This window comes from Manis javanica, chromosome 18, assembly GCF_040802235.1.
Source record: "Manis javanica isolate MJ-LG chromosome 18, MJ_LKY, whole genome shotgun sequence".
Taxonomy (NCBI): domain Eukaryota; kingdom Metazoa; phylum Chordata; class Mammalia; order Pholidota; family Manidae; genus Manis; species Manis javanica.
In genome coordinates, this window is record NC_133173.1 from 7,609,674 (window position 1) to 7,632,922 (window position 23,249).

General features: G+C 41.0%; 1 long non-coding RNA gene across 2 annotated transcripts; it reads right to left on the minus strand.

Moving 5' to 3' along the window:
• Window positions 1-2,874: 2,874 nt before the first annotated feature.
• Window positions 2,875-22,964, minus strand: LOC140847259 (uncharacterized). 2 transcript variants are annotated; one of them, XR_012127082.1, is made up of 4 exons: window positions 22,647-22,964; window positions 19,199-19,330; window positions 7,366-7,467; window positions 2,875-3,110 (listed from the first exon to the last, which is right to left on the minus strand). It is a non-coding gene; the product is annotated as an uncharacterized lncRNA (long non-coding RNA). The 2 variants fall into 2 exon arrangements; XR_012127081.1 differs by lacking the exon at window positions 2,875-3,110 and having other exon boundaries at window positions 6,389-7,467; window positions 22,647-22,953.
• Between the last annotated feature and the right edge of the window lie 285 nt (window positions 22,965-23,249).

The following is a 23,249-nucleotide window of genomic DNA, read 5'->3' on the forward strand; positions in this document are numbered from 1 at the left end:
CTCCACAATCTCTTCTACAAATCAAGGCCAAGATGTCCTTTGTCTCATGTTCATTCACCAATTTGTGACTGCATAATGGTAACAGTCTCTTAACTGGTTTTCCCTGACTCTTACATCTCCCAACTAGTCCATTTTTCTCTCTGCTACAGAATAATTTTCCTAAAGTATAGCCCTAACTTGTCACTTTCCTGCTAAAAAACCCAGCTTCCAGACACTTACAGAATAATACTAAACACCTAAGCAGAGAATCCAAAAGTAAATGACTTCCAGTGTCAATTTGCACAAAACCTGCATTAAGCTGCTTCCTTTCCTAAACCCAAATCCCTGCTCAAAGCCTCCAACTCTCTGCATAGAAACAGATCTACTTTCTGAGAACTGTTAGAACTAAACCCTTTTCTCACCATCTTTTCCAAGAAGCATTTTACTCTCTAACCCTGCTGTTTCACATCATTTATTTCAGTCCCCTCTGGAATTTTGTTTTATAATTTAAGCTTTGTGTTTGACATCATTATTCCTTATCTTCTGCCTGCAAACCTACTCAAGTCTCTCCAATCCTAAAATAAATTTAAAAATTGCGGACCCAGACACACTCCTAAGATATTGTGCCATCTCTCTCCTTGCCTTCGCCATCACACTTTTGACCCTATAGTCACTGATTCCACCTGCCCACTGTTCTTAAAATCAACTCTACTTAGGTAAATATACATTCAATAAAATACACCTGTTTTAATACAATTCAGGGAGCATGACAAATATATAACCACCCCGTCAACGAAGAAATAATACATTTCTGTGATCCCCAAGCATTCTCCTGTGCCTCTGTGCAGTCAAATCCCCCACCCACCCATAATCCCAGGCATCTTAGATAAGACTTGTGCTCCCTAGAGTTCTGGAACCATAGTGTACGTGCCTTTAGTAAGTGTATTGTTTATTGTTGTGTAAAAAACTACCCCCAAATTTAACTGAAAACAGCAAATCTACACAGTTTCAGAGGGTTAGGAATCTGTAGGTGGTTTAGGTGGGTGGTCCTGGCTCAAGTAGTCTCTGGACTGGGGCTGAAGGACCCACTTTGAAGTTTCCTCACCTGGCTGCTCGCAGAAGGCTTTAGTTCCTTGCTACTTGGGTCCCTCCAGATGAAAGTGACACCATGGCTTCTACAGACTGGGCTAAGAGAGCGTAGAAGCAGCAGTACGTTTAATGGCACAGTCCTAAGTGCTGGACGCATAGTTCTATCTTTTTCTATTAGAAGCAAATCACTACATCCAGTCTACACTTAAGAAGAAGGATTGATTATACAAAGAATGGAATTCCAAGAGGTGGGGACAATTGGGGGCCCTCTTGGAGGCTAGCTGTCACAGTCTGTTCTCTCACCTCCCCTGGATTCATCTTCTTCTCACGTGAAAAATGTACTCACCACATCTGAAGGTGCTCAAAAGTCTCAACCTATTATAACATCATTCCAGAGTCCAGAATCTCATAATTTAAGTGAGGGCTAGGTGTTAATGTGGCTCTTTAGGTATAGACCTTAAAAGAGCTCCGTGCATATAGTTTTTCTCAATATTTAAACCTATGAAATAAACGAGTTATCTGCCCCTCCACGTACACACCCAACACCCCTCCCCCCAACATGCAATGATGCTACAGGCATAGGATACTCTCTATAGACATTCCTGTTCAAACAGGGAAGAAATGGAAGGCATAAAGGCATACTGGCCCATAGCAATTCTGAAATCCATCCTGAAAAATATTGAGTTCCTTGATTAAGACTTAGTTCTATTTCTGCCCAGGACTAGTTATCATAGCTCTTGGTTCCACCTTCTGAGTTACCTTTCCCTTTTCATGAAAGGTAACATGTACTTGCAACAGAGTAGTTTTCTAAGGCTACTTCTTTCTTGTAGAATCTCAGGAGTGCAAAGTCCTTTCTTCATTTTGTACTGTCCCAACATTTGTTAGTCCAAGCTAGTGGTATTTCTGCTGATATAATTATTTAAATACTTAGTGTATCTCTTGGGAATCTTACTGGGGTCCACTCCATTAGACTACAGCCATACTCACAAGTCTCTGATATAGTCCTTCTCTACTTTTGATTTCTGCTATGAGACAACACCCTTAAGCTTCTTAGGAGCCTTGTTGTTTGATTAAGAGGATCTGTGAGTCACACCCTTCACACCATTTGAAGACTTTCTTTTTGACCGAACAGTACCATGAGACACCACCTTTAAGTCTTCTGAACTCTTAACAAAGTATTTTACAGACATACATGTGACTTTACTTTTGGACCAGTTTTCCCAGCAATTCTCTGGATTTGATCCTTTCTCAGAAGCTATTTTTAAATTTTAACATCATTTGCCAAGTAGAGAGCTGGGTATCTTCAAAATGAGCTTCTCTTTGTTTAGTAATCCTCTCTCTTGCATCTTAAAATAAGCAGCAAGAAGAAACCAGGTGGCACCTTCAACATTCTGGCTTGAAATCTCCTTAATTTGATCACCCAGTTAATTAGGTACATTTTCTGTCACCCACATCACTGCAGGCAATAATATTACAAAGCTTTCTGAGGCTGCATAACAAATATCCCCTTTTATCCAGTTTCCAATAAGGTTTTCCTTTAAGCCTTTACTGGCAGCCTCCTCAAATTTCATAATTATACAAAACGTGTTTAAGGTACTTTAAGGTTTCATAAAAAATCTCAAAATATTTACAACCTTTTTAGTTTCTACTGGATTCATAGCTCCAAACCAATTCCAACATTTTAGATTTTTATTATATCAGCACCCCATTCTTGAGTATTATATGTATTATAATATAAAATCTGTATTATTATCTGTTGCTGTATAATAAATTACCCACAAACTCATCAGCTTAAAACAACAAATATTTATTTGTTTCACAGTTTCTGAGGGTCAGGAATCAGGAGGCACTTAGCTGGGTGGTCCTGGCTCAGAGCCTTGCAAGATATGAAGCTGTCAGTATGAGGCGTAGTCTCCAAAAACTTGATTGGGTTGGAATATCTATTTCCAAATACACTTCTGTGGCTGTTGACCAGAGACTTCAGTTTCTCACCTCATGAAATATTTCATAATATTGTTCATGCTTCCCTCAGAGTGAGTGATCTGAGAGAGACAGAGAGGTGAGAGTGGAAGCCACCGTGCATTTATTGGCATCCCTTCTGCCTTATTCTATTCATAAGAAGCAAGTCACTAAGTCCAGCCCACACTCGAGGAGAGTGAATGAAATAAGGGCATGACTACCAAGAGGCAGGTTCTTTTAGTGCCATGTTTCAGTCTGGCTATCTCAGCGAGCTATTTAACCTCCCCTGTGTGTGGATTACTGTCCTCATCTACAAAATACAAATAATAGTATTTAATTCACATAGTTTCTGTGAGAGGAAATAAGAGAATATATATAAATCCCTTAAGAACAATACCTAGTACAAAGCAAAGATGTGACACATGTTTTCTCTTATTGTTTTATCCATGTAAATAACTAAAACCTTTATCTAGTGCTCAAGGCACCTTATCGAATGTTCAGGGCACTAGCTCTTCTTTGACTGCCTGGATGACTTCTAGTAGTTTAAATATATATATCCAGAAAAATAGCATCCTTGCATTTTTTAAGAGTCTTTTGGTTCACAGACTCAGGAAAAAAATAAAATTTAATTCCAGAGATAGTTTTCAAGCAAGTTGGGTCCCAAGTAACCCAGTGATGCCATGGAATCTATCACCTGTCACCTTCATTGACTCTCCCCATCTCACTGTCTTTCTCTGCTCTCCTCTGTCTTGGTCTCTTTCTCAGAAAGTTCTTCCCTCATAATGACAATATAAACACCAGAATCTCCAAGCCCCATTCTATCACCTTTATACCCCCAACGAAATGGGAGTTTCTGTGCCCCAATACTCTTATCAAAAGTCTCAGGGCTTCCATTAGCCCAACTTTGATCCCATGTCCATCGCTCGATCAACAGCGGTGGCACCATACTGCAGGGAGACCACCAAAGAAGATTTAGGTCCCCCATAATCTTTAGCAACCCTCTATTTTTGATGATGTGTTAATCTTACAAATTGCTATGTAAACACAGCTTAAAGTTCCATCATCTCGCCATCATATTAGCATTCATAAGCAATATTATATAAGAGTTATGGAATCAGCATGATAGCCTTGGAGACGAAATGTTCTGATTAGTCAGGCCTTGGTCACGTGTCCACCCATTGAGCCAAAGATGGTGCCAGTTACCTCTGAGGCAAATGACCTGAGAACGTGGCAACAAGGAGTGTGTGCTTAGAGGAAAATTGGTCACTGTGGCCAGAGCAGGTGAAATGGATGCTGGGAGGGAAAAATCAACAGATACTCGTTGCAATCACTTTCGCCCCCAATTCATTCCTTTTCCTATGTTCCATCCGTCCATAAAGGTCGTCCAACACCTTCCTCTGCCCTGCCCCAAACAACCAGCCTGAGGCCACGTCCTGTGGACTCTCTCGCTTCACATGCTCAGAATGTGTCCTCTGGTTTCTTCTTCTTGCCTCTATTAATTTGGTCGCTTCTGCCCAGAAGATACTCCCACTGCCTCTCTGCCTGGCTAATTCCATGAGTCTTAAAAGCCAGCTCAAAAACACCACCTCCATGAAGCTCTCAGTTTGGGAGGAGTCATATTAGTCAGCAACTTATAGGAACATCGTGCTGGGTCTCACTTTTATATGGGAGCTGCTCCCACAGTTAAATATAGCTCGAAATCAAGACCTTTGGAACTTAGGAGACCTTGGAAACAGACACAGGCTAAAAGCTGGCCCTTCACCTCCCTCTTCTCTCTCCTCTGTCTACACATTCATCTCCCTTCACACAAAGCAAGTGCCTTGTAAACACCATAATTGCTTAAATGTAGAAATTCAAGCTTAAATTTATCCAGAACTAAGGTATCAGAGAATGTTTTTAAAATTTCACATCTGTGTCTCAATTTGCGAGACGTCACTGAAGTTTATGAAAGAACGATTTCATTTTGTTTTCCTTTCTGGCTTCTATTCAGATGTGGTGGGCCTCTGTCACATTAGCTCTGAGGAGGCCCTCTGTTAATACACTTAAATCTTGACCTACAGACCCCAGCTGAACGGACTGGAGCGCCCGTGGGGAGGTCTTGGCTTCGGCATACACCAGGAACAAATCTTGTGACATGAAACACTCGTCGGCTGGGGTCATTTTAGCTGGCCTCTCCAAGTGGATATCAGGTCTGTTTGGAAATCTGCTTCATTCTCTCTGTTTCTCTCTTGAAGATCTTCATCTCTGTCTTTTCATTTTAAGTACAACACTATCTCCTGGTTTTCTACTATAAATATTTAGCAACAGGAAAGATGGCAGCTGTAGCACACACACACACACACACACACACTCACACAGATACTGCCCTCACGAGGAGACTTAAAAGTTTTAAAAGTAAGCCCAAACCTGTCTAATTTTGGAAGGGTCACCAATTCAGAGAGAAGCCTTCAAAATACTCTAGTGTTGGGCCCTGGTCTGCCTGTGCTGACAGTTACACATTTCAGCTTGTCATTGGTCTCTGACTTGCTTTTCCAAATGCTTCCCCTGAGTTATGCCACTTATCACCTGCTTAGTATGTGACACTTCATCTGCCAAGACAAATGTCATATTAGAAAAGCCTTCCAGTGCATGAGGGCAGCACAGGATTGCAACACAGAAAGTCTGGCCTTTTTCTTTTAATCCACTTTCCAAGTCTCTCCAGATCTTCTTGCCTGCTGCTGGGGTGGGTCGGATTTTTATTATATGCTGGCGTGTTGTATTTAGGTTTCAGGGACAGAGTCTCAGATAAATGGGTCCTGATTGGTAAGACAGACTGCCCTTGAAACTCCAACACCCAGACAGTTAATTTGATCAAAAGAAGTGACAATGATTAAAAACAAATGTTCATAAATGTTGTAGAGCTACCCAAAAATGAGGTCATCAGGTTTTCAGGGCATTCTATAGGCTTCCTGCAATCATAATGTTTTTTTAATTAAACAAACCAAATGCTTTTGAAAGTGAGAAGCTGACAGCTTCGGTTAGGGCCAGAAATAGAAGGCAAGCACTGGAGGGCCTCAACAGCAAGACTTTATAGTTGTAAACTGCTTCTGCTAATAAATTTCAGGGCTGGGTTACAGCCTTCACGCTCTCTCACGCCCGAGAGGCCTCTGAGAACCCATTTGTCAGAGTGAAGATCATTGTCCCCAATTTGGTAAAAATCTCAAAACTTTTGTTCAAGGTTTGAGAACATCAGGCTTCGACCTTGCAGGTGAAGCAGCCAAATGATGAGGTCGTAGAAGCAGTATTCCTATTCAAATCCAATCTGTCCCCCCCATCAGCCCACCCCCAACAAACTTAAACCACAATCCCATCTAGAGCGAGGTTCTTTGACAATTTTAATTTTTGAAGATGGAACTTTCTCCTTTCCTTGGATTGGGTCGGGGGTTAAAGTAGTGCCATTCGTTTGTAAAAACAAGTCGAATTTTGAGGCCATAAATTGTCAATGCAACCTTAAAAAGCAAATCTGATCATGTTACCCTCCGGCTTGGAATGCTTTAAAGATTCTACCCATTTCACATTAAAGCCCCAATTACATAGTTTAGCTCCCCAGACTTTTTGTGATCTGACCTCTACCAACCTCTCCAGCCACCAACCACCCCACCGTCCCTCTAGTCCTGCGCATCAGAGCTAATGGCAATTTCACACTCTGTGCCTAGGCTTATGTTGTCTCCTCTGCAGGCAGAGCCAATCCCCACCACCGTCTTCACCTGGTCTGTTCCTGCTTGCTCTTCCTGGCTCTCACCTGCCTCCACTTCCCACCATGCCTCACTCCTCCCTGACACACACCACACACCTCAGGCAGTGCCTGAGAATCCCATGTAGAGACTCTTCCTGGGATGTGCTCAGCACACTATTTTTGCACTTACAAATCTCAAAATAGCCTTCTTTGTCGGTTTCCCCTTCTAAACTGGGACCTTCAGATTCTGGTTCAGTCCCTAACAAAGAAAATGTGCTGAACAATTTTTATGGAACAAAGAACACTTGAATTGCTTATTCTGTTTCTGGAACACCCTTCAGTGCTTCTTCTCTGATCAATGAGTTAAATATTTGAAAGAATAGATGGTACTAGGGCTCTCAAAGGACTTGGTAATAAGGGAGCAAGAATAGGTCAGTCCAGGAGATGGGGTGACCAAGATATAATTATTTATGAGCCAGACACTATCCTCGGCCCTTTAACATGTATTTTCTCATTTAATCTCAACAACTTTCCAGTGTTAAGTCTTGTTTTCTCCACTGATGAATAAGCAGCCCAAAGTCCATGCAACCAGGAAGTAGCAGAGTTGGGATTTATTTCCAGACCTTGATGATGCTAAAATCCTCTGCTCTTTGCACATAGCATGAATGCGTAAGTCTTCTTTCTTTAGAAGTATCTGGGTGTTGAGAAAATTTCCTGGTTTCTGTCTTTGGGAAGAAAGAAATGCGGATTATTGCAACCTACAGGAACCTAAAGTCTGTCTGGGGTTGGAGCACAAGGCAGTCCCGACATCCTCTGACCCCTGAATTTACTCACAAAGTTGAGATGCAGAGACAGAAGTGGACCTGGAGATGGTGTGGAGAATTCAGATCAATGACCAAGTGTGACAAACCTTTTTTGTTTGAAGTCTGTACAAAACCCTGTCATTGTTTTTAGTACAGCATGCAGTCATTGTATTGACATTTCATTTTTGGCTAGTTCACTTTGCAGATATTATTAGTAATATGAATAAATCTGTGCCTCTGCTGTGGCTTAGTATATACACTTTTGCTGAGTGCCTGGGTACAGGGAAGAGCGGACAGGTAAGGGTGTGCTTCCACCTACGTGACTGTAGGACTGATTCCTGCTGCAGGAGCGCCAGTGAGGTTTCATCAAGGACCACATTTCCAGTGACCTGCCCAGTTTGTCTCTTGCAGGCCCAACAGAACCACCCTTTCTCCCCAGGGCAGCCCACTCCAGTCCTCTGGAGTTTCTGGAACCAGCTACACCTTGGCAAGCCCTAGCCTGGGATTAGCTTGGCAGGAGGTTATTCTGAGACTTCTCTGACTCATAACTCACTTGAGCACCAAACCCCAGCCCTGCCCTCTTTGGCTTTTTCCCTGGGCTGATTCACACTGGGTTGGGATTTTATTGTCAGCAGTCATAATTGTGCATGGGTGGATTGTAAAGACGACAGGAGGCCAAGTCTAGGGCTTCTGTTAGCTTTGCTATTCACTGTGTCATTTTTCTTGGTTAAAAAGAGGAGGGAATGAAAGAAGGGAGGATAGGGGTGTGAAGGAACGAAGAAAAAAGGAAAAGAAAGAATGTTCCCTGACCCAAACTGCAACCTATTCTCTTTCACCCTCTTATATTTCCTACCAGCCCTTGGAAAGGTTTGTCCTGAATCTAGTTCACAAGAGAGGAAGCCAAGCCTAGGTTAGATTTTGGAGTCAGTGTATCTGAATAATTGTGTGACGGTGGGCAAGTTGTCTAACCTCTTTACCTCTGTTGCCGCCTCCGTAGCAGTAACATTGTTTACCTTGTAAGGTTGTCGTGATGGTTAGGAATATTGCATGTAATGTGTCTGGCCCATTAGAAAGCATTTCATCAATGGCTAATGTAATTGTTACGGGTAGTTTTATTAAGAGGCCTTTCGAAGCAGGGAGAATGTGGCTCCACAGAATAGACTGCACGTTGCAATTTCATTTCTCTGAGATTGTGGCAGAATCTTTACACTCCCCTTGAGTGGGATGTGCATCTTGTGTCAGGTGGTTGGGTCCTGGGGACCGACTCAAGCTGCGAGAATTCCCAAAGCAGTCAGTATAGGACAGAGTCAAGCAATAGATGGAAACAGGGCCTGGGGGAAAGCAGTTGAAACTGGGGATAAAGAGCTCTGTGGGGCTCAGTGGGCTGCAGCTCTGACATCTCCTCCTGGAATAATCGGAGCCCTTGTGTTTAAATCATTACACTTGGTTCTCTTATCAGTATCTATCTCTGAGTTGTCCTGAGGATAAGAGGAGATCAAACAGGTTAAATGCCTCCTGCAAAGACAGTGCTTAGAAAAAATTATCTCGGGTGTTAAGGAGACACACAGACTTTGGAGCAATACTTCCTGGTTCAAATCTGAGTTCCACTACTGTCGGCTTCATTTTCTTATCTGTAAAATGGGTATAATAATAGCTTCCTTATCTGTACTTATCACATACTTTTGTTATGAGTAAGAGGTGAGTGAATACACCAAGCATTTAAAACATTACTTGGTATGTGGCCAAATGCTACATAAATATTTGTTCAATAGATAAATAGAGGGGTCACTGCTGGGACAAGAACAGAAGACAAAACCACAATGGCAGAAAACAAAATCAGCTGATCCTGGACAGGAATGGGGCATAAAGAACAAAAGCACTAATGAAACAAGAGCTTCCAAGACCAGTGCCTAAGTGGTTCTGGAATATTCACGTCCAAGGCACTTTTTAAATAATTGGCGGCAGGCAGTGAAGTGTGAGGGTGTGTCAGTCTGGGTTAAAGGCCAGCATCTGTGTGGACTCAGTCCTGCCTGGCCACAGACTGCAGGAGAATGTCATGGTGTCCCCTGGAAGAGCAGGTCCTGCTTCCTTGGTGTTCCAGACCTAATGCTTCAGGAGAGGGGCTCCAAACCTTTCCTAGGGGTATGGGCTTGCTGAGGGAAAGCCCACTCCTCAAGGAAGGGCTATTGTTTCAGAAAAGTCATGTCCAAGGTCAGCTTCCTGAGTGGATGGGAAACTGTGGCCCCTTCTCTTTCTGCTGTTTGACTTCGGTGCACAAGAAGTAGGTAAAACGTTCAAATTCCAGTGATAAAGAGTGTGCAATCCAACTGTGCAAATTCCAAACAGGCAAATTGAGGCCCATTATCTGTAATTACAGTCACCCGAATTCCATGCCAGAGAGACCCTGTTTTCCAGCCGTCAGTAATAGCAGCTGCTACCCTGGTGCCAAATGTATCCAGGGAAAGTCCCAGAAATGGAGATGAGCAGCCCTCACAGCTATTCCTGGCAGCCGCTGTCCAGAAACCCAAATCTCTTCTGCTCATGACCTTCAAATGGCCCCTGTAGCTCTCAGGGTAAAGTCTTGAGTTAGCTGGGCCATCATCTCCCTTCTGCGTCCTCTCGCCTTCTTCGCTTTAAGATGTACTGAATTACCTGTTTACCGTGAGCCACCTGACCCTTATTCGGCCCCACTACCCTTCATTACCGTGCTTTCCCATATGTGATTTAGTCCTTCTGCCTGGAATTACCTTATCACTAACTCCAACTCCTCCTTAAATACTTAGCTCTGCCCCCAGCTCTTCTCTGAGAAGTCCTCCTTGGCTCCCCCAAGCTGGATTTTATTCCTTTTCTCTGGGTCTTGTCAAACACACTATCATTCTGGGTTTGACTATGTTTGACTTGTCAGCATCAGACCATCACTGCCCTGAGGGCAGGGGCCACATCTCCTTAGATGATCTCAGAGCCCAGCAGGATACTAGCTTCACTAGGCCTCTGTCCAGTAGTTGCGGGCTACATGAACAAATGACGCCTCCCTGCTTCCGCACTAACGAGATGCTTCTTTCATTTGGTTACATCAAAAGGTTCCTCTCTTAGGATTACTGCTCAAGCCTACTTTAAAATCAATGAGTGAACAGCCAGAAGAGCATTTCACTGCTGTACTGAGGATAAACTCATCTCACCACAAGCCCTTTTATCTTTAATGCTGTTCACTCTAAGAAGGTTGGGTTCCTTAGGTATACAACAGAATGTAAAGACTTAATAAACTTTATTGTTTCTGGTTCGTCATAGTGGACTTTTTTTTTTTTTGAGAGGGCATCTCTCATATTTATTGATCAAATGGTTGTTAACAACAATAAAATTCTGTATAGGGGAGTCAATGCTCAATGCACAATCATTAATCCATCTCAAGCCTAATTCTCGTCAGTCTCCAATCTTCTGAAGCATAACGAACAAGTTCTTACATGGTGAACAAATTCTTACATAGTGAATAAGTTCTTACATGGTGAACAGTGCAAGGGCAGTCATCACAGAAACTTTCGGTTTTGATCACACATTATGAACTATAAACAATCAGGTCAAATATGAATATTCGTTTGATTTTTATACTTGATTTATATGTGGATCCCACATTTCTCCCTTTATTATTATTATTATTTTTATTTTTAATAAAATGCTGAAGTGGTAGGTATATGCAAGATAAAGGTAGAAAACATAGTTTAGTGTTGTAAGAGAGCAATTGTAGATGATCAGGTGTGTGTCTGTAGACTATGTGTTAATCCAAGCTAGACAAGGGCATTAAAACATCCACGGATGCAGAAGATTTCTCTCAAAACAGGAGGGGTGAGGTTCTAAGCTTCACCACTGTTGATCCCCAATTTCTCACCTGATGGCCCCCCTGCGACTGTGCCTGTCTTAGGTTGTTCCTCCTTTGAGGAATCTTACCTGTCTCTGGCTAACCAGTCATCTTCCGGGGCCATAGAGGGAGATGTAAAGTTGGTAAGTGAGAGAGAAGCCATGTTGTTTGAAAAGGTTAGCTTTTTACTTCTTTGCAGATTTATGCCCTGTGGCTTCTATGCCCAGCATTTGTCTTGAGGTATCTTTACCACTTGGAGGAATTATGATACTCGGTAAATTCGATATGAGGCACGAATTCTATTTAAGGGTTGTAATTAGGAAGGAAGAAGAAAAGCTATAGAGGTAGCAGATGGAAGAAAACATGGGAGGATTGATTATTTCTTTGACATATCTTCTTGTAGAGTAACTTAGGCATGTATAGGTTTTAAACTACTAACTAAATTGCGCACACACATTAACATAATAGGAATACAGTTACATAACCAAAGCAGATATAAAATTACCAGCCATCTCCAGTGAAGCCAAGAAAACCAGTTAGGCACCCTAGGCATTTGTGAAAATTTGTCTATGATATGATGGATATTGTCCAACTGTACTTGAACAGTCTGAGAGAAATCAGACAAATTAAAACAACCCATTCCTGGGAACTGTTCACATCCCATATGTTCTTTTAACCGTAGATAGTCTGTAGTCGTAAGTTTTTGGAGTGCTGCACCTTGCACTTCTCCTGATTCTTGGTTGAGTTCCAACAGTATAGATCCAGTCAAATTTGTTGTTTTACTGTATGCACAGGCCAGCTTAGATATCTCCTTCTTCATTCCAATGGCAAGTCCAGGAACCAGTGGGATGGATGCAGCTACAACTGCAGCATTGCCTGGATCTTTGTGGAGGTTTTTTGATGATCATCTTCTGGTATGAGTCTTCCAGAGAGTGCTGATGTTGGAAGTTCTTCTTCATATCGTATCTTAGTTCATTTTCTGGGTAGCCAAATTAGGTTTTGATCCTCTGTATAAACACAAACAGACACCCTTTGCCCACACTTTGATATGCCCTTTATACCATTGTGTAGAACCATTGGAGGTCACCACACAGGAACTGCTTTTTTTTTTAAGAGAAAGGAATATTATCAGAAAAGTGTACCTCCATAGCCAATCATCTGACACCCTTTAAGTGATCAAAATTAAGGATATTTAAAGCATACGTTAATCATTGATTTACCATTAGTTTTATCTTATCAAGGAGTGATCCCCCTTTTCTTTCTTTCTTTCTTTTTTTTTTAATCTTTAATCTACACTTACATGAAGAATATTATGTTTACTAGGCTCTCCCCTATACCAGGTCCCCCCTATAAACTACTTTACAGTCACTGTCCATCAGCATAGCAAAATGTTGTAGAATCACTACTTGTCTTCTCTGTGTTGTACAGCTCTCCCTTTTCTCCCTCCCCCACCATGCATGCTAATCTTAATACCCCCTTTCTTCTTCCCCCCACTTATCCCTCCCTACCCACCCATCCTCCCCAGTCCCTTTCCCTTTGGTACCTGTTAGTCCATTTTTGGGTTCTGTAATTCCTCTGCTGTTTTGTTCCTTCAGTTTTTACTTTGTTCTTATACTCCACAGATGAGTGAAATCATTTGGTATTTCTCTTTCTCCACTTGGCTTATTTCACTGAGCATAATGCCCTCCAGCTCCATCCATGTTGCTGCAAATGGTAGGATTTTCCTTCTTCTTATGGCTGAGTAGTATTCCATTGTGTATATGTACCACATCTTCTTTATCCATTCATCTACCGATGGACATTTAGGTTGCTTCCAATTCTTGGCTATTGTAAATAGTGCTGCGATAAACATAGGGGTGCATCTGTCTTTCTCAAACTTGATTGCTGCGTTCTTAGGGTAAATTCCTAGGAGTGGAATTCCTGGGTCAAATGGTAGGTCTGTTTTGAGCATTTTGATGAACCTCCACACTGCTTTCCACAGTGGTTGAACTAATTTACATTCCCACCAGCAGTGTAGGAGGGTTCCCCTTTCTCCACAGCCTCGCCAACATTTGTTGTTGTTTGTCTTTTGGATGGCAGCCATCCTTACTGGTGTGAGGTGATATCTCATTGTAGTTTTAATTTGCATTTCTCTGATAATTAGCGATGTGGAGCATCTTTTCATGTGTCTGTTGGCCATCTGTATTTCTTTTTTGGAGAACTGTCTGTTCAGTTCCTCTGCCCATTTTTTAATTGGATTATTTGTTTTTTGTTCGTTGAGGCATGTGGGCTCTTTATATATTTTGGACGTCAAGCCTTTATCGTATCTGTCATTTACAAATATATTCTCCCATACTGTAGGGTTCCTTTTTGTTCTATTGATGGTGTCTTTCGCTGTACAGAAGTTTTTCAGCTTAATATAGTCCCACTTGTTCATTTTTGCTGTTGTTTTCCTTGCCTGGGGAGATATGTTCAAGAAGAGGTCACTTATGTTTATGTCTAAAAGGTTTTTGCCTATGTTTTTTTCTAAGAGTTTTATGGTTTCATGACTTATATTCAGGTCTTTGATCCATTTTGAATTTACTTTTCTGTATGGGGTTAGACAATGGTCCAGTTCCATTCTCCTACATGTAGCTGTCCAGTTTTGCCAGCACCATCTGTTGAAGAGACTGTCATTTTGCCATTGTATGTCCATGGCTCCTTTATCAAATATTAATTGACCATATATGTTTGGGTTAATTTCTGGAGTCTCTAATCTGTTCCACTGGTTTGTGACTCTGTTCTTGTGCCAGTACCAAATTGTCTTGATTACTATGGCTTTGTAGTAGAGCTTGAAGTTGGGGAGTGAGATCCCCCCTACTTTATTCTTCTTTTTCAGGATTGCTTTGGCTATTCGGGGTCTTTGGTGTTTCCATATGAATATTTGAATTATTTGCTCTAGTTCATTGAAGAATGTTGCTGGTAATTTGATAGGAATTGCATTGAATCTGTATATTGCTTTGGGCAGGATGGCCATTTTGACTATATTAATTCTTCCTAGCCATGAGCATGGGATGAGTTTCCATTTGTTAGTGTCCCCTTTAATTTCTCTTAAGAGTGACTTGTAGTTTTCAGGGTCTTTCACTTCTTTGGTTAGGTTTATTCCTAGGTATTTTATTCTTTTTGATGCAATTGTGAATGGAATTGTTTTCCTGATTTCTCTTTCTATTGGTTCATTGTTAGTGTATAGGAAAGCTACAGATTTCTGTGTGTTAATTTTGTATCCTAAAACTTTGCTGTATTCCGATATCAGTTCTAGTAGGTTTGGAGTGGAGTCTTTAGGGTATTTTATGTACAATATCATATCATCTGCAAATAGTGACAGTTTAACTTATTCTTTACCAATCTGGATTCCTTGTATTTCTTTGTTTTGTCTGATTGCCGTGGCTAGGACCTCTAGTACTATGTTAAATAACAGTGGGGAGAGTGGGCATCCCTGTCTAGTTCCCAATCCCAGAGGAAATGCTTTCAGCTTCTCGCTGTTCAGTATAATGTTGGCTGTGGGTTTATCATATATGGCCTTTATTATGTTGAAGTACTTGCCCTCTATTCCCATTTTGCTGAGAGTTTTTATCATGAATGGATGTTGGATTTTGTCAAATGCTTTTTCAGCATCTATGGAGATGATCATGTGGTTTTTGTCTTTCTTTTTGTTGATGTGGTGGATGATGTTGATGGATTTTCGAATGTTGTACCATCCTTGCATCCCTGGGATGAATCCCACTTGGTCATGGTCCTTTTGATGTATTTTTTAATTCGGTTTGCTAATATTTTGTTGAGTATTTTTGCATCTACGTTCATCAGGAATATTGGTCTGTAGTTTTCTTTTTTGGTGGAGTCTTTGCCTGGTTTTGGTATTAGGGTGATGTTGGCTTCATAGAATGAGTTTGGGAGTATTCCCTCCTCTTCTATTTTCTGGAAGACTTTAAGGAGAATGGGTATTATGTCTTCTCTGTGTGTCTGATAAAATTCCGAGGGAAATCCGTCTGGCCCTGGGATTTTGTTCTTGGGTAGTTTTTTGATTACCGTTTCAATTCCTTTGCTTGTAATTGGTTTGTTAAACTTTTGCGTTTCTTCTTTGGAGGTTGTATTTTTCTAGGAAGTTGACCATTTCTTCTAGGTTTTCCAGCTTGTTGGCTTATAGGTTTTCATAGTAGTCTTGAATAATTCTTTGTATTTCTGTGGAATCTGTCTTGATTTTTCCATTCTCATTCTGATTCTGTTGATTTTTGTTGATTCTCTTTTTCTCTTAATAAGTTTGGCTAGAGGCTTATCTATTTTGTTTATTTTCTCAAAGAACCAGCTCTTGGTTTCATTGATTTTTGCTATTGTTTTATTCTTCTCAATTTTGTTTATTTCTTCTCTGATCTTTATTATGTCCCTCCTTCTGCTGACTTTAGGCCTCATTTGTTCTTCTTTTTCCAGTTTCGATAATTGTGATGTTAGACTATTCATTTGGGATTGTTCTTCCTTCTTCAAGTGTGTCTGGATTGCTATATACTTTCCTCTTAAGACTGCTTTCGCTGCATCCCACAGAAGTTGGGGCTTTGTGTTGTTGTTGTCATTTGTTTCTATATATTCCTTGATCTCTATTTTGATTTGTTCATTGATCCATTGATTATTTAGAAGCATCTTGTTAAGCCTCCATGTGTTTGTGAGCCTTTTTGTTTTCTTTGTAGAATTTATTTCTACTTTTATACCTTTGTGGTCTGAAAAATTGGTTGGTAGAATTTCAATATTTTGGAATTTACTGAGGCTCTTTTTGTGAGCTAGTATGTGGTCTATCCTGGAGAATGTTTCATGTGCACTTGAGAAGAATGTATATCCTGTTGCTTTTGGATGTAGAGTTCTATAGATGTCTATTAGGTCCATCTGTTCTAGTGTGTTGTTCAGTGCCTCTGGTCCTTACTTATTTTCTGCCTGGTGGATCTATCCTTTGGGGTGAGTGGTGTGTTGAAGTCTCCTAAAATGAATGCATTGCAGTCTATTTACCCTTTAGTTCTGTTAGTATTTGTTTCACAAATGCTGGTGCTCCTGTGTTGGGTACATATATATTTAGAATGGTTATATCCTCTTGTTGGACTGAGCCCTTTATCATTATGCAGTGGCCTTCTTTATCTCTTGTTACTTTCTTTGTTTTGAAGTCTATTTTGTCTGATATTAGTACTGCAACCCCTGCTTTCTTCTCACTGTTGTTTGCCTGAAATATGTTTTTCCATCCCTTGACTTTTAGTCTGTGTATGTCTTTGGGTTTGAGGTGAGTTTCTTGTAAGCAGCATATAGATGGGTCTTGATTTTTTATCCATTCTATTACTCTGTGTCTTTTGATTGGTGCATTAAGTCCATTTACATTTAGGGTGACTATTCAGAGATATGTACTTATTGCCATTGCAGGCTTTAGATTCGTGGTTACCAAAGGTTCAAGGTTAGCCTCTTTAGTATCTTACTGCCTAACTTAGCTCACTTATTGAGCTGTTATATACATTGTCTGGAGATTCTTTTCTTCTCTCCCTTCTTATTCCTCCTCCTCCATTCTTCATATATTGTGTGTTTTGTACTGTGCTCTTTTTAGGAGTGCTCCCATCTAGAGCAGTCCCTGTAAGATGCCCTGTAGAGGTGGTTTGTGGGAAGCAAATTCCTTCAGCTTTTGCTTGTCTGGGAATTGTTTAATCCCATCATCATATTTAAATGATAGTCGTGCTGGATACAGTATCCTTGGTTCAAGGCCCTTCTGTTTCATTGCATTAAATATCTCATGCCATTCTCTTCTGGCCTGTAGGGTTTCTGTTGAGAAGTCTGATGTTAGCCTGATGGGTTTTCCTTTATAGGTGACCTTTTTCTCTCTAGCTGCCTTTACAACTCTTTCCTTGTCCTTGATCCTTGCCATTTTAATTACTATGTGTCTTGGTGTTGTCCTCCTTGGATCCTTTCTGTTGTGGGTTCTGTGTATTTCTGTGGTCTGTTCGATTATTTCCTCCCCCAGTTTGGGGAAGTTTTCAGCAATTATTTCTTCAAAGAGACTTTCTATCCCTTTTCCTCTCTCTTCTTCATCTGGTACCCCTATAATACGGATATTGTTCCTTTTGGATTGGTCACATAGTTCTCTTAGTATTGTTTCATTCCTGGAGATCCTTTTATCTCTCTCTATGTCAGCTTCTATACGTTCCTGTTCTCTGGTTTCTATTCCTTCAATGGCCTCTTGCATCTTATCCATTCTGCTTATAAATCCTTCCAGGGTTTGTTTCACTTCTGTGATCTCCTTCCTGGCATCTGTGATCTCCCTCCGGACTTCATCCCATTGCTCTTGCATTTTTCTCTGCATCTCCGTCAGCATGTTCATGATTTTTATTTTGAATTCTTTTTCAGGAAGACTGGTTAGGTCTGTCTCCTTCTCAGGTGTTGTCTCTGTGATCTTTGTCTGCCTGTAGTTTTGCCTTTTCATGGTGATAGAGATAGTTTGCAGAGCTGGTACGAGTGACAGCTGGAAGAGCTTCCCTTCTTGTTGGTTTGTGGCCTTCCTCTCCTGGGAGAATAGCGACCTCTAGTGGCTTGTGCTGGGCAGCTGTGTGCAGACAGGGCTTCTGATTCCTGATGGACTGCTATGCAGTTTATCTCTGCTGTTGCTGTGGGCGTGACCTGGCTCGGGGCTGTCCCTCCAAAATGGTGGAGCCCCGTTGGAGGGGGAGCGGCTGGGAGGCTATTTATCTCCGTAAGGGGCCTCTGTGCTCCCTGTTGCCCAGGGGGTTAGAGTGCCCAGAGATCCCCAGATTCCCTGCCTCTGGACTAAGTGTCCTTCCCTGCCCCTTTAAGACTTCCAAAAAGCACTCTCCACACCAAAACAACAACAGCAACCCCTTCACGAGGCACTGGGTTCTCGCATGCGTGGATGTGGTCTGGATGTTGTCCTTTGTCCTCTGGTCTCTATTTTAGGAAGAGTTGTCTTTGTTGTATTTTCATAGATAAATGTGGTTTTGGGAGGAGATTTCTGCTGCTCTACTCATGCCGCCATCTTGGCTCCACCCCCGTCATAGTGGACTTTTGAGGCCTTTATTTAAATATGATTTGGTATTAGCCTGCTTATAGCTATTAACAAAGTCCAAAGATTTTTGTCCCATTTCTATTTATGGAATACTTGAAGTACGAAACTATTAAGAAATGTCTGTTTTTAAGTAGAAATGCCAAAGAGTATTTCTCTGAATGACTGGATTCCCTCACTGCAGACCCTTTGCAAGTCTAGCCCCCTCTCTTGTGGTAACGTAATGGCTTTTCAACATATTTTGGGTCTCTGGTTAATTTTTGCCTTCAGAGACAGTTGATAATGCTTGCTTGAAGAGTGGTCTTATTAGTGTAGAACCCAAAATGGCAATGAACAATACTGTCCAGTGAAATGTCCACCTTATTTAACTTTTGGAAACAGTGTAAGGTTCTCCAAAGGTTGAATATGCACACCAGTAGTGGGAAGTCAAATAAGGTAGTACTCACACATTTTAAAATAAAAATAGTTACATAATTATTTTAATGTGAATTGATTTGTGTATCATAATCACATGAAGCCCATAATTTCATGTGTATTTCTTAAGAAATAGTTAAACTTAAAATATAGTGAGTTACTTTGCTGAAAAATGTTAAATAACAATCCATGCTAGGAGGGTAAGACATAGAATGTGAAAGGGCACATATATGAGCAAAGTGTGAGATGCCCTAAAGACATGAAAAGAGCAGAGACTGTCGGATCTCTATTATTTAACTTATTAGCTGGGCACCCATGGGCAAGTTACTTACCATCTGTAAGCTGGCTTGTTTGTCATACAATGAGGAAAGCAAGTTGGGTAGAGGTGTGGTTGGTGGGGTGCCTGGCATGGGACCTCAAGGGCTCCACAGTGAGAACCATTTTTAAAAACATCACATCCACTCCTGTAGGACAAAAATATGAGTCTGTTAAAGGAGTTTCCACCAGCTCAAAAGGGAATACCAAGAGAAACATTTCATTAAGTGTCATGAGCAAAGGGTAGCAGCCAGATAGATAGCTTCTCGATTGCTTTGAAGGTTCAGGGTATTGAACCTATTCACTTGGGCGTGTTTGCTGAAGCCAATCACATACCGAAGAGTCAAGTAGTCACACCTTGTATAATGCTAAATGATTGATTCTGCCCTTGAACTCCAGGTTTCCAGACTCCTAGACTTTAAGCCAATGAGTCTGTCTTGTGTTGATCCTTGCCTCTCTCTTTCTCTTTTCTTTGACCAACTGGAAGCTCATAATCTAATTCCCAGCTCGATTCTAGAGAATTCTAGAATCTTCTGTATTACCTTATGAACTACTTGTTCTCCCCTTCATCTACATGCCCTATGCTAATATTGCACTTTCCCTGGTCCTGGTATTTTTTATTTTCATTTTACTATTTTATGAGACTGATTCTCATTGTCTATGTGTGCAATGAGAAAGGAAGGAAGAGAACCTAAGTATTTTGGTCTGTTTGGGCTGCCATAACAAAACACTGTAGCCTGGGGGGCTTAGGCAACAGACAATTATTTTCTCATAGTTCTGGAGGCTGGAAGGTCTGAGATCAGAGTGCCATCATGGCTGGGTTCTGGTACAATTTCTCTTTCTGGCTTGCAGATGTCTGCTTTCTCTCTATGTCCTCACTTGGTGCTAGGGTTGAGGGACAAAGAGAGAGCATGTGAGCTCCCTGGTGTCTCTTCTTCTTGTAAGGGCACCTATCTCATCATAGGAAGCTCATCCTCATGACCTTATCTAACCCTAAGTGCCTCCCAAAAGCCCATCTCTGAATACCATCAGCTGGGGGTTAAGACTTCAACACTGAATTTGGGAGATCAGGGCACAAACATTTAGCCCAGAACACTAAGTAAATAATCAGATAAAGAAAGCCATGTTACCTTTTGCCAGGAGCCAGCAATTTAGCCTCTGTGCTCCACCAGAATTCCCACACCAAAAAAGGCAAGAAATAAAAAGTGCTGGTGAGGATGTGGGGAAAAGGGAACACTTATGCATTCTTGGTAGGGATCTAAATTGGTACAGCCACTGTGGAAAACAGTATGGAGGTTCCTCAAAAAATTAAAACTAAAAATACCATGCTACCCAGTAATCAATTCCTCTTCTAGGTATTTATCCAAGGAAAACAAAAACACTAATTTGAAAAGATATATGCACCCCTAAGTTTATTGCAGCATTATTTACAATAGCCAAGACATGGAAGCAAACCTAAGTGTCCATCAATAGATGAATGGATTAAGAAGATGTGGTACATATATATAATGGAATATTACTCAGCCATAAAAAGAATGAAATCTTGTCACTCATAACAACATGGATGGACCTAGAGGATATTATGCTAAGTGAAATAAGACAGAGAGAGACAAAAAGGATTTCACTTATATATGGAATCTAAAAAACAAAACAATCAAATAAACAAAACAGAGACTCATAAATACAGAACAAACTGATGGCTGCCATGGGTGGTGGTGGTGGTGTCAGGGAGGGTAGGATGGGCAAACAGGTGAAAGGGATAAAGAGGTACAAACTTTCATATAAAATAAATAAATTACAGGGATGAAAAGTACAGCATAGGGAATGTGGATATAATTGCAATATTTCCAGAATTTCTTGCCTGGCCTTAGTGCATCTTCATATCAATAGGTGTTTCCAAGGGGGCTATCTCCATATCAGTAGGTGATTACAAGGGGGAGGAGGGCATATCTGGACCAGAGAGGTTGGGTGGAGTCCTTTTTTGCAGCTGGATTGCAAGAGACATGGGCAAGCAGCAGTGGACAACTGCTTGTAGGCAATAAATGGGTTTCTCCCACTTTATTTCTCCCTTTGACTGGTTTCAAAGGTATTTTGCCACAGGCTGGGAAAATATTTTCCATTTGGAGTTACAGGGAATATAGTCAATAATATTGTAATAACTTTGTATGGTGATAGATAGTAGCAACACTTATGAAGGTGAGCATTTGTAATGTATATAAATGTCAAATCAGTATATTATACAACTAAAACTAATAGAACATGTCAACTATACTTAAATAAAACAAACAAATAAAAAAAAATAGAATTACCATACTATCTAGCTGGAAGCTCATAGCCAAAGTCTATATTCACAGTTCAATTCTAGAGAATTCTAAAAATCCTTGCATTACTTAATGAACTTACTAAGTATTCATCCAAAAGGAAACAAGACACTAACTCAAAAAGATATATGCACCCCCTATGTTTATTGCAGTATTATTTACAATGGCCAAGATATGGAAACAATCTAAGTGTCCATTGACAGGTGAGTAGGGAAAGATGTGGTACACAAACACACACACACACACACACACACACACACACACACACACACACACATATAACATGGGAGATTATGCAGCCACAAGAAAGAATATTGACATTTTTGGCAACATGGATAGAACTTGAGGGCATTATGCTAAGTGACATAAGTCAGACAGAGAAAGACAAATACTGTATAACCTAACTTACATATGTAATCTTAAAAGAAAAAACTAAAACCCACCTCATAGATACAGAGAACAGATTGGTGGTTGCCAGAAGGGGGTGGAGATGGGTGAAATGGATGAAGGGGGTCAAAAGGTACCAACTTCCAGTTATAAAATAAACCATGGGGGTATAATATACAACAAGGTGACAATAGTGAATAATACTGATTGCATATTTGAAAGTTGCTGAGAGTAAATCTTAAAAGTTCTTATCGCAAGAAAAAAAATTCTATAACTGTGTGGCAATAGATATTAATTAGACTTATTGTGGTGATCATTTTGTAATATATACAAATATCAAATTATTCTGTTACATTATACATCTGAAACTAATAAAATATTGTATGTCACTCATACCTCAATTAAAAAAAAAAGAAAAATACCTTGGCTAGGAAAGCCTTATTGAGGAGACAGTTAATCAAAGACATAGAAAAGGTTATGGTCTGTCACACTCATCAAATCTGAGGCCCCAAAGACCCAAGTGAGAGTGACATTTTTTGAAAAGCATTTGACTGTGTCAGGACTTTTCCTCTTGCAAGTGATGTGACAATACACACACACTGACTTAACCAAAAAGCAGGACTTTATTAGCTCAGGGAATTGAGAAGTCCAAGCCAGGCTGAATTCAGAGATCTGACAATGTCATTAGGATACAACCTTCTTTATTTTGTATCTGAAATAGAACAGGGAGCTTAAACAACAAACATTTATTTCTCACAGTTCTGGAGGGTGGGAAGTCCCAGATCAAGGCAGATTCGGTGTCTGATGTGGGCCCATTTGCTGGTTCATAGGCGGCTGTCTTCTCAGCGTGTCCTCCCCTGGTGGAAGGAAAGCGAGAGCTCCTTGGGGTCCCTTTTATAAGGCTACTTCACACCATCCTGATCTAATCAGCTCCCAAAGGCCCTGCCTCCAAAAACCAACCAACAATATATGAACTGGCGGAGGGGAGGCACAAACTTTCAGTCTGTAACAGTATCTCTGATTTCCTTGGGTGTGATTTTATTCTCTAGCTCCACCCAAAGGTAAAACAGCTGCCAGCAACTCCAGGCCAACATCCTGCCAGGTTAAAACCCAGGAAGAAAGGGAAAGTGCCCCTTCACCCAGTTTGAGGAAAGTCTCATTGCATTTCAATGGGCTGCAGGCTCCTGTGAACACAGAATGCGATCGGGAAGGGAACTCAGAGCTGTGATTGGCTGGTCCTGGTCACCTACCTGTCCCTGGAGTAAGAGCGAGAGTTGACCTGGCAACAGCAGGGGAAGGTGTGGCCAGAGGAAGCCTGGGGCGTTGCTGGAAGGAAATGAATGAGTGCTGAGTGCAGAAA